The 11301-nt window shown below is 33.6% G+C and overlaps 1 protein-coding gene across 3 annotated transcripts in view; it reads left to right on the top strand.

Moving 5' to 3' along the window:
- The first annotated feature begins 1282 nt into the window (after nt 1–1282).
- The window catches only part of LOC139769732 (sodium-coupled monocarboxylate transporter 1), a 28490-nt gene continuing 18471 nt past the window's right edge, over nt 1283–11301 (top strand). For 2 of the 3 annotated variants that reach the window (XM_071701041.1, XM_071701044.1), the window contains exon 1: nt 1283–1788. The gene's annotated coding sequence lies outside the window, so the exon portion shown is untranslated. Of the gene's footprint in view, nt 1789–11058; nt 11127–11301 lie in introns of those variants that run through there. The other variant, XM_071701045.1, reaches the window with a different exon arrangement.

Genomic DNA, 11301 nt, shown 5'->3' with positions numbered 1-11301 from the left:
AGTATAGCTAATTTAATATTATTTTAAGTTTAGAGGTACCAAAAATAAATAAAGTAAAATAAATACATATAAATGTGATTCATTCTTTTCTCTTTCTTTCTGTCTCTCAATATTAAAAACTTGTAATAAAATTGATTGGAATAAAAAATTATTTAAATAATTTTCAAATAATTTTTAATAAAAAATAAATAACTGTTGTTAAAATTTATATTAAAAATAGAACCGGATGTGTGTGTGTGTGTGTGCTGAAGAAAAATTGGCTAAAGGCAATCTTAAAATTGACCCTGAATAGAATACCTATATGAATGTGCAGTCTACTTGAAGATGCGTTGGCCGATTTATATAGCAGCGCGAGAAATAAAGTTCCGCGATTCACTTCAACGAGCTCCTACAATGAGACAAAAAGAAACTGATAAGCAGTCACGTAGCTGTGAGAATTCACTATTGACAATCAGAACTAACTATTTTAATTCCACAGTGTATTTATAGATTTTTGTATTCTGTTCCCGCACGGATGAATATAATCCGCCGAAGGAAAATTGTTCCCCGAACAATTTCTAACAATTGTTGCTATTCGATCAACCGTAAGAATAAAACTCTTTTCGAGATATAGATTGATCATGCGCGCGTATCATTGCTTTCAAATTGTCTCGTTATATTCGTATGACGAATAAAGTCAGCAATTAAATAAATCAATAACAACATCAACAATTAAAATTTCATAAATTAAAATATGTATGTACATAAATGTACCATAAATTATCATAATTATAATAATATAGTTTAAAAAAGTGATTTTGTTATTACATCTTGATGAAAATAGACCATAAATTGTCATCAAACTCGCAAAAACTGCATGGAAAAAAAAAGATTAGCTACTATAGCTAATATAGTCGTAATATATGGATGACTAAATTTTTTGCAGCAAGAGCTATAATTTAGCAATAGTAGCAAAATCTTTTGTTCTCGCTGCAAAAAATGTAACTTTTAAAAAATGTAAAATTTAGCTAAATCTTTTTCCGTGTGATTCATTCCAGATATGTGGTCTGTAAAAATAGCAACACATGACTGATAAGTATTTACTGACGTAATACAGTTTCTGAAAAATAAAATTATCTGTCATATATCATATATGTATACAAATGACATATATGTATATGTATTATATATACAATTTAACATTCGATATTGCTAATCTATCAATCAGCCGTTCTGCATCCGACGTCATCAATGGACGCGCGCTAGCCAGCTACTAATACTTTTTAAATGTAGCAGCCGTACTGTGTGGACTTCCCAGTATTACGTCGGCGGCTGACCACGTCGCATGGACTGCGAATTCGCTTCGGAATCGAATTCAGCTGATCTGCGAAACGAAACGTATAGAGCGTCGAGTGCTGTGAATGAACTTGTGAACGTCGTATGGTGATTGAATGACGACCAGTCAGTTTAGATTTTCCACGACGTCTTATCCTTCATCTCGATCGGAAAACTGATCGAATTCACTTGACCGTGGGAGAACGTGGGAGCCCTTTGTAATTTTACGTCGACAGACAGTCAATCGCGAAGCCGGCATCTGCGTGTCCATAAGTGTTGCTCAATCACCCAAAATTTATCACCGTCGTGACAAAATAATGTAATGCTGTTTACGAAATAATGCTTACGTAATGTTAGTATTATCAGACCAAGTGAAAGAAACGCGTACCGACCTTGGCAAACAACACACAATATCCAGAATATGTGGATAACGCAGATATTCCATCCGACATCACCAAATATGTGATATTACAGGTAATGCAAATTTTTTATCAACAAAAAACAGGTTCCATACATTATATACATTAATGAAAATTTTATAACGCGTCGATCTTATCTCGTAAGGATTTTAAGAAATCCAATATCGTATTAAAGCACAATTTAACAGCTTAATCCAAATGAATAATAACTTGCAAAATTGCATCTAAGTTTAAAAACTTTTCGACAGCAAGTTTCCGCGTAAAAGGCAAAAGATAAAACTTGTAATTTTGCACTTGTAGAAAAACGTTCTATTATAATATTAGGCGAGCGTTCCACGCTAGAACGTAAACGTTAGATATAACAGCAGAAATAACGGAAATTAAACTTATTATTCCTCTTTCGAACCATCCGGACTATCTTTTTCAAGTTGGTCCATTGAACAAGTCTTGCAACAGGATTCTTAATAATGATATTCAGCAATGTAATGACTTTCACAGTATATTATTAATTTTACTACGATTTACACCCTTTTTGTGAATCGTGATAAAAGAAGGGCGGGAAGGGTACTCGTTTGCTCCTTCTAGTAAATAAGTAAAAGTTCCGTTGACAATTCACCTCCCGTTGATAAAATCTAAATATCAAATTTACGAACTGTTGTGAGGGAGGTAAATCCCTGAAAATTTAAACTTTAACTTTTTATTCGTTATACGATTACAATACATACTAATGGGCCTATTCAGTAACTCTTAATGACAGTTTCGTTATCGTTATATATTCCGTTGCGCAGATATTATTATATGGTAAAAAAGCTGCGCAACGACAATATAACGATAACGACACTGTCGTTAAGAATTACAGAATAGGCTTATAAGAAAGCTCATTTGAGATATATGTATTAGTTTCTGCCTAGTAACGTTACCAGATTAGCAATAGTTAGCAGTTAATAGTTAACAGTTCGTTACGCAACTATGTTTGCCGCTATGAACAATACGTAATATAGCGCTATTATTTTGCAACACTTTTTATGCAAACTCAAGATCGTCTTAATTGTCTGTAGAAGCACTGATATCATGTTTTTTCAAAATTCATAATTGACAATTTCACAATATACACAACTTTATCTGTCTGATAATTTCAATATTAGAATAAAACATAATTTCAAAGAGAGATAATTTTTAAGCAATTTTTTTTAGTATCATGGCAACAAATAAGCGGACGAAATCTCTGCGTTCAACCCAGATGTTTCATATATGTATACATATGACCTCACATTTAAAAAATGTAAAGATAACCCGTGCTATATATCTACTACTTTTTTCATTACTAAATATATATACACAAGTATTGCATTGTAATTATATATTTTTACTATTATATCGGTGCTATTATGTTTTACGTTGTATATAATTCACTGGCTGAAGAGCGAAATGTATGAGTTTCATTATAATTGCAAATCTGCTCGATCGTTGGATATAAATTCATTCAAGGAAACGCTCGGATATTACCCATTTAGCATCAGAAACGCGATCGGACTATGGCTATATTTGAAAACGCTGTGATTATTCGTATCACGATCATGCATTTTTATCGAGGATACCCGAGCAGCATCAAGAGAGTTCGAGCGAGGTGTCCATTGATCTAACTGTTCGACATTAATAAGAAAAACTTACATAACTCTTTATGAAACAAATATGAAAACATCAAAGGTGGAGAGAAAAATATTTGTCATAAAGCTATTTTCACAAATGAGTGCACACTTGCATAGCTTTGATATATTTTGCATCCATATATCACACACAGACAATATCATATACATTCTATGGTCAAACAAACTTAAAAGGTACTAATTAAATAAAGTTATTCATAGACGGAATGGGTTCTTGCTGGTATAAATTCTATAATACAACCTATAAATACCTATATAAATACAATAATTGTTAGGTGAATAGGTAAAAACACGCAAAGATCTCTTAAGAATCGTGCGATTGTGCAACACACGGAACAAAAGTCGACCTTTGATAAATGTATCGACCTTGCTTCTAAGTACGGTGATTCAATCGTGTTTCACGTCGCTTAAGATAGATATGTTACTTGTTCTCGCGTTGCAAAATTGTTTTGCCAGACGATAAAAATAGTCCTTACCGCCAGCGAGGTCCACGTTCGAATGAAGACTTAAGCGTGCTCACACGTAGAAGTAAACTGTCTTTTAATACCCGCAGTCATCTAGCTCCGTTTTTCCCCGAACGCAGCTGCACGTCAGACTATAGGGATACGTGGAAGGAGAAGGGGGAAGGAAAGAAGAAAGACTAGCCGAAGGGGTATCTTCTCGCAAAACTTTCTGCAATAATCCGGCGCAAAAAAACGCAGCATCTGACGCTGTCAAAAAGTCCCTAATGCGAATTGGGGGGACCTTGTAATACGGCAGGACGCGACCCGTGCCGCCACGCTCGGGTTTTTTGCTGGAGCAACGGAGAACGCTTTCCTCTACCGTCATCAGCAACTACCGCCACGAGCGACACGGAGAACAGTCCGGGTCATGGCAGCTGGATTTGCATTGTAAAGTTTCCCGTCTCTCGCGTCCTACGTGCGCAATTTCGCTCAATTGCGCCGTCGCTGCTGCTAGCTCTTCGAAGCTACCGGGTAAAGCTAGTTACAAAAGCTCTTTCGCTTCTTCCCACCCTCGTCTTCCATCGTCTTCCACGATCTGATAAAGGTTCGTGCATTCCACTCCCAGAGGGCCCTCGTCCCGATTCGGTAAAATGCGCGCAAGAGTTTTGGTAGCGTTACAACGGAAAAGCATAACGTTAATGTCAATTACTATCTTTAACGTCAATCATTCTTCCAATTAAGTCCCAATTATGCTCTAGATTAAATTTTTCTTAAAATAAGATTCATATAAAGTCAAAATAAAAAGCATAAAATAATTTTTAAGAAAAACGTCGACTGTGAATTGGTAATAGAATTCGTAGCTGAAGCAAGCTGTAATAATTTTAGAATGCATGTAATAGTCACGCGCGATCAATCACGATAAATTCCGGTTGAATTAGAATGCAAGGTATCAAAGAAACTCAGATGACAAGATTTAATCTTGTACAACTTCACATGTTAATTGGATGTCTTCATTTAAGTAACTGATCGATATCACGTAGAAGTAACGTTGATTTAACGTCGGTTCTCGATGTCATACAGAAGATAAACAGTACAAATAAGAAAGTTTTTTTACTAGATAAGAATACTGAGTATGATTCATGATACATTGTATCATGAAAACATCGACGATGTTGATTTAATACATGCATATATGTATATAGAAATATATAGCTACATATAGTGTTATAATATTAATTTTTAATTCAAGTATATATATCTGGTAATTTCTCAAAGAGTCATTTTGGTTTAATAAATGCAATCAAATAAAATAGTATATAAACTCGACTGTTCATTTTTCTTAAATTATATCAATTAAAGAGCGAAGAATGAACTCAGTTTTCAAATAATTGTCCATTGCTTTGTAATAATGCGATATATAAAATCAAGAGACACGGTAGTGTCTCGCGCCAAGTATACGCGAAGCGAGACCGCACCGTGACTCTTTTACGCGACGCGACGAGTTGAGAGTACCCGAAATTTTGAGATCTCGTATGCTTTTACGTGATACTATATAATTAAAGATTTTATAAATTTCTAAATCTTTTTATATATAGATAAGTAATTATTAGTATTATTATCGTACACTTAATATCAAAGGTATGATTGAATTGATTTTTACTCTTTTTTACATAACAAATTTAAAATGTCTTTATTTTAGCTAATAAAATTGATAATATCACTCCGTTATGTTTAATTAACTATGAGAAGAGATCATATCATATTATTCGAGAAAAAATTAATAAATGTGGAAACGGTACAAGCGTTCACTAATTATCTACTGATTGTTTAATAATTATCTACTACAATATACAAGACTGACATGCGGTAACGAAATGTATAGGTCAATTGATGATAAACTTCACGTGGTAAACAGTTTTATCTTATTATGTATGATCATCCATTTTTCACGGAATTGTCGACGGATATACAGACAGGAAGAACCACAGCGATTAGATCAATTATATCATCCTTGACGAAACATACATCGGGCAACGCGACACAATGTAATACACTAAATATGCACAAACACACGCGCGTAGGTTATGGCTAATTTGTGCAAATTGGTAATTAAAGGAAATTGTATTTATGTCGAACACAGGAATCGCAATTACATTTGAATTGTAGAATTGCATCCATAGTACTATGCAGTGCACTACATTGCACCATTGTATTTCCAGAATTTGTTGTTATTAAAACATTTTTGTTTTATAACGTTTGCTCTTCTCTTGAATTTTGTAGTTTGAAACTTTTGCAATTTAATCTTGAATTATATTAAAAATAATGTCCTCTCTCTCTCTCTCATTCGAGATATCACCAAAAATTTATAAATTTAAAGCAAACTTATTTTTTTTCTTAAACAAAGACACAACACTGTCATCTTATCCCTCGCGTAGATCGCAAAAAGCAAAACTTCTTTGTACGGGCTAAAAGTAGGAGAGGGTGGAGTTTTTCAACGTGCTGGTTCGCGAGCTAGTTCGTTGATCGAAACAGTAGTGTTCGAAACTTTGTTAATTCCAAAACTTTGTAATTAATCCACTGACAGGCTATCCTTGAGTTATATTAGTGTGAAAAATATGCTAAAACACGGTGGATATCTTAATGATATGAATTGACAATCAAGATAAGCAGGTAATAAATTTGCAAAACGGGCAAAACAATAAATTTTGAAGTAATTATGCAGAAGCCAGCGACGAGCAACATACGCTTATACTCGGTAGCAAATATGTCGCAATTATTTGACAAATCTTATAGTATATGACCATGACAAACGCCACGTTAATATACATTGTCTCATTCGCACACGGTCAGATATTTGTACGCTCGACAAGTATCTGTCGAGTAAATACATTATTTGGAACTGTTGTAATGGTTAGGTAACGCGAACTCGGTATGGAGACGAGTCAAGTGGACAAATTACTTGCTACAAGCTACCTGTCGCGTGCAAAACATCTGCCTACCTAAAATTAACGACGGCTACGCACAAGTAGGGTTGCGAGCCAAACAAAATTGATAGGTCTTTCTTTATTTGCGCGATAAATAGAAAGGTCTTCTATTTTCAAACACATATGAATTCTTCTACTATGCCATATCTCAAATGTCAATACAATTCCAGTCTGCTTTTGTAAATTCCTATCTTTCTTCATAAAAAATGAAAGATATTACTTTGCCGCTTTCGTACTAGGAGTACAGGTCAAAATAAATTACAGCAATCGAGAATAAGCGGAATTAAATTTAAGATGTTTAATATATAAGATACTTTTTTAGAAATTACTGTGTTATATACATATAAAATATTTTTATAAGCAATATTCTTTTTAACGTTAGGAAAAGATTTCTCTATAAGTTTTGAGTGATCTAATTTCGAAGAACACAGAACAACACAATATATAAATCTACGAGAATTTGTAAAAGATGCCGCTACGAAGGATATATAAGGATATAAACATCCTTATTCCATTGTGGATTCCGAAACGTCGCAATAACTATAAGGCATATACGCTATAGGAAGTCATGCAGTTTACAAGATATTTCAAACAACACGGCCGCGCGCAAAATTCACCAACGAATTTGAACATTTTGTAACAGCTAGCTTTTTTGTCATGAAATCAATCTGCAGTGTGCAGACCGATGGAGCGTGTACGTCAGCGAACCGAAACGGCGATCGATTCTCCGTTCGGACGAAATGTAAATCGTCAGGTAGTCCTGCCGAATATATATATAGAGGACACTTCGTGTTGGCTGAAGGTCTGGCACAATACTTCTCTCATGTTCCGTTATTCAACGATATACAATATGTTCGCCGTACGGTACTGATACTATGCGACCGATTGACTTTCATGAACACGTCAATCACGGCGTGTGACTCATGTAACATCGTCGCGCGGGAACTCGCGCGAGATGCGACGGTAATAAAAATAACCGCAGAAAACTGTGGTTATCGCACTTAATTGTGCACCGTTCTGAGAAACTTACGGCGCCAATCACGTTAATCAATAGGCCGAGATATATTACCGGCGATGAACAAGGAAATATTTACATAACGCAGGCTACAAACACTTTGTGACAATTTATTCGCTTATCCTCGAACGATCTCTGCAAAGACGTAATTTGGAAAAACCAACGTTCGATGCTTCGCGGAAATGCATGTATATGTAAAATACATGTATATATAAAGCGTTGTAGAAACATCCGGTTCTATTATTTTAATTATTATATTCCTGCAACAAAAGCTAAATTCTCCTACTAATAAATGTGTTTTGCTAATTAGTTACGTATTGCTGGACTTATTTTCTGCAGAATAAAAAATAACGAATAATTATGTAAAATCACATATATCAAATCAAAAATAACAAATGATTACGTAAAATCATATATTAGTATAATAAATATACGATTATTGCAACGAAATATTTTCCTAAATTTCTTTCATTTTATCCATACTCGACAGATATTTATTATACCTAACATTCGAATAGAGTTAGTTCGAATCAACACCATTATTCGAACTCTATTCGAACTCTATTCGAACTCTATTCGAATGTTAGGTATAATAACTACGATATCCAACATAATTTATCAGTTTAAAATTAATATCGCAATTAGAAATGATCTAATAACCATAATATATCACATAATGCAAACATATTATATATTAATTTATCATTACAATTATTTAATGCAAATAAATGTAACGTAATATGATAAACTTGTTCAACATAACTTCTTTAATTCTACTGATTCAATTTCTATTTTTATTTCAATTCTACACTCACTAAATATCATTTCAAATATTTACAAAACTTTTCATAATATAACTTGGCAGAACAACGGCGATCAATAATCGCTTCGTGAGTAACGCAAATTGTCGTTTAGATGCTTTGTAGATTAAATCGGGTACTCTGAACTTATGTGTTCCGCCAGAAACTTGCTAATTTATGTTGTAACGTCACACGTGACGAGCATCCAAAGCTACTAACTTTAATAATTGTGATTTAATAATTGCTTTAACGAGAATATGCACAAAATATATTCAACATTAAAATCTTAAATTTTTATTTCTTTTTATTAAGTCTACTTTCTATCTTCTATTCACAATTCTGAAGAATTATTTAACGTAAAAAAAAAGAAAAGATAATTTTGGAAAATTTAAATTTTGCCTCAATAAACTCCGAATTAGAGAGAGCATTAATCTCAAATCGCATGAGAAAAGTCATAAATGGGCTATCTAGATTTTGTAATGTGATTTCTCCACTATATTAGAAGGTGAATTATATACCAATTAAGGAAAAGAAAGCGAAGTTTTCAAGAGAAAGATGTTATTAGGATCGCATAGCGACTGTTGAAATTCCAATACGAACCGTAACAGAATAAGATGATAAATAGCATCACGGATCTGTCTTCTTATATCGACGTAATCATTGTTACTGGCAGAAACATATCACACACTCACAATTTCAGTCTACTTCCTTTATACGCGCCCTGTACATTCCCTTTTACATTCGCAAAGATAGCGCGCGAGGAGAGAGAGCAGCCATTACATACGCTCCATTTTTATCAATCCAAACGATTTACCACTGAAAGAACTGTAATGCGGAAAAATGCCTCGAGCGAAATTCTCAACGATTTCAACCGGGCGAACCATACTGAAATGCAACGATTGAGAACGATCGTCCTTTTCTCTCGTTTTTTCTTTTTGGTAAGATTAAAGGACTGACTGGTTTTTCGCCACGGGCAAGATCTGAATCAGAATTGCAACAACAATCGATTTAACACCAATATCTACATCGTGTCGATGATTTGATCGCGGATTACCAAGTTTGGCGGTAGTCTAATATAGTCAACTCTCTCTAGTCAAGTTAAGTTTATATTCCATGAAGTGCAGAGAAACTTGGTTTGCAAACCGGTTACTAATGCTAAATTTACTTCGCCAACTGTGCAAACTCGTTACTGAAACATCGGCACAGTCCACCAATCCCATTTATTTGGATATTAGAGCATTCGTAATTAAGCTAAAATACATATATATATATATATATATATACACACAAACATATATACATATATATAATCAAACGCTTTAATAACAAATGCAATTCAGTTTTTTTTTCAGTAAGATTATACCTATTGTATGTCCATATCACATAAACAATAGTATAAAAAAATACAAATGCTAAAAAATAACTAGTGCTCTTTGCATGAGTAATAAATCAGAAAAAAGATGTGATTAACGTCACGCTATCAATTAAGAAAAAAAGAATTAAGATCTATCGTAAATTAGAAACAAGTATAATGAGGTGTAGAAACACAAGTAATATGATATTGCACAGTAATATGATATATAAAAACACTCCGTGATATTATTTGTTAATATAGATATCGTCTTATCAGTTTTGTTTGGTCTTTCACTTCTTAAATGATAGCGTTTTCTTGTTTAGCCATTACAAACATGCTAGTTTATTGATTCAAATATTACGAGCATTATTCGTTGACAAGCATCTTCACAATTTAAGTCATTTAATTGCATGCTAATTCCATGGATAAATTAATCAAATATTCTTGATTATTATCTGATACAAACCATCAAATACTATATACATGCTTTATGTCAAGTTCTAGGAAAGTTTTCACCTGATTCTAGAAACGTAATTTTCCACTAACAATTTCTACATATCTAATGGAATGTAGCAATAAATTTAATATTTATAAATATAATAAATATCAATTTATAATAAAACTGTTTATCAATTTAATTTTTATTAAAAGTTGTGCATTAATATCGATAAAATAATCTTTAAAATATCAAATGGAAAAACAGCGATATTTTATACAGCAAATTATATACAAATTTTTTTGCTGAATATATAAGTTTTTAGATATTGCGACTAGCATTGAAAGCAAAAATTACGTCATGGTAATTTATGATATGCAGCTTTGCAAATATGTGGCAACTCATGAAAATGTAGCACATGAAAAATTGCTTAGATAGTCAAGAATGAAATTTATCCAACGCCTTATCCTACAATGACTCGTACTATAATAACCGCGAGTATGATTAACGGAATGCAAGCATATTTGTGATGCCTTGAGGTAACGATATCGACTAATGATATATCGATAATGTGAACGCGATATGACATGCATAAAAGAATATTAGAAGCGCAGCGCTGGGCAGTGGCCAGCTTTCTCACAGTACGGCTGACGGGCTGATAGCCGCGCACTTGAAATCCGCGATCGTTCACGAGGTAAAAGTGCCAATATGCACCGAGTATGGAAAATTGCGTCATTTCGATACCTATTATTACGACATATAGGCGTTCCATTCGCGATTAGTGAAGCACACGTGACGAAGCGTTCGTTGTTTGCAGTCGAATTCGAGAAACAAGAATGAGCAGGATAGTGCATCGTTCGTTTTCAAAC

Source organism: Temnothorax nylanderi, unplaced genomic scaffold, assembly GCF_030848795.1.
Source record: "Temnothorax nylanderi isolate EJ_2023f unplaced genomic scaffold, tnyl_v1.0 TNYL_tig0024_pilon, whole genome shotgun sequence".
NCBI lineage: Eukaryota > Metazoa > Arthropoda > Insecta > Hymenoptera > Formicidae > Temnothorax > Temnothorax nylanderi.
The sequence above is the reverse complement of the archived record's forward strand: the minus strand, read 5'-3'. Positions and strand labels throughout refer to the sequence as shown.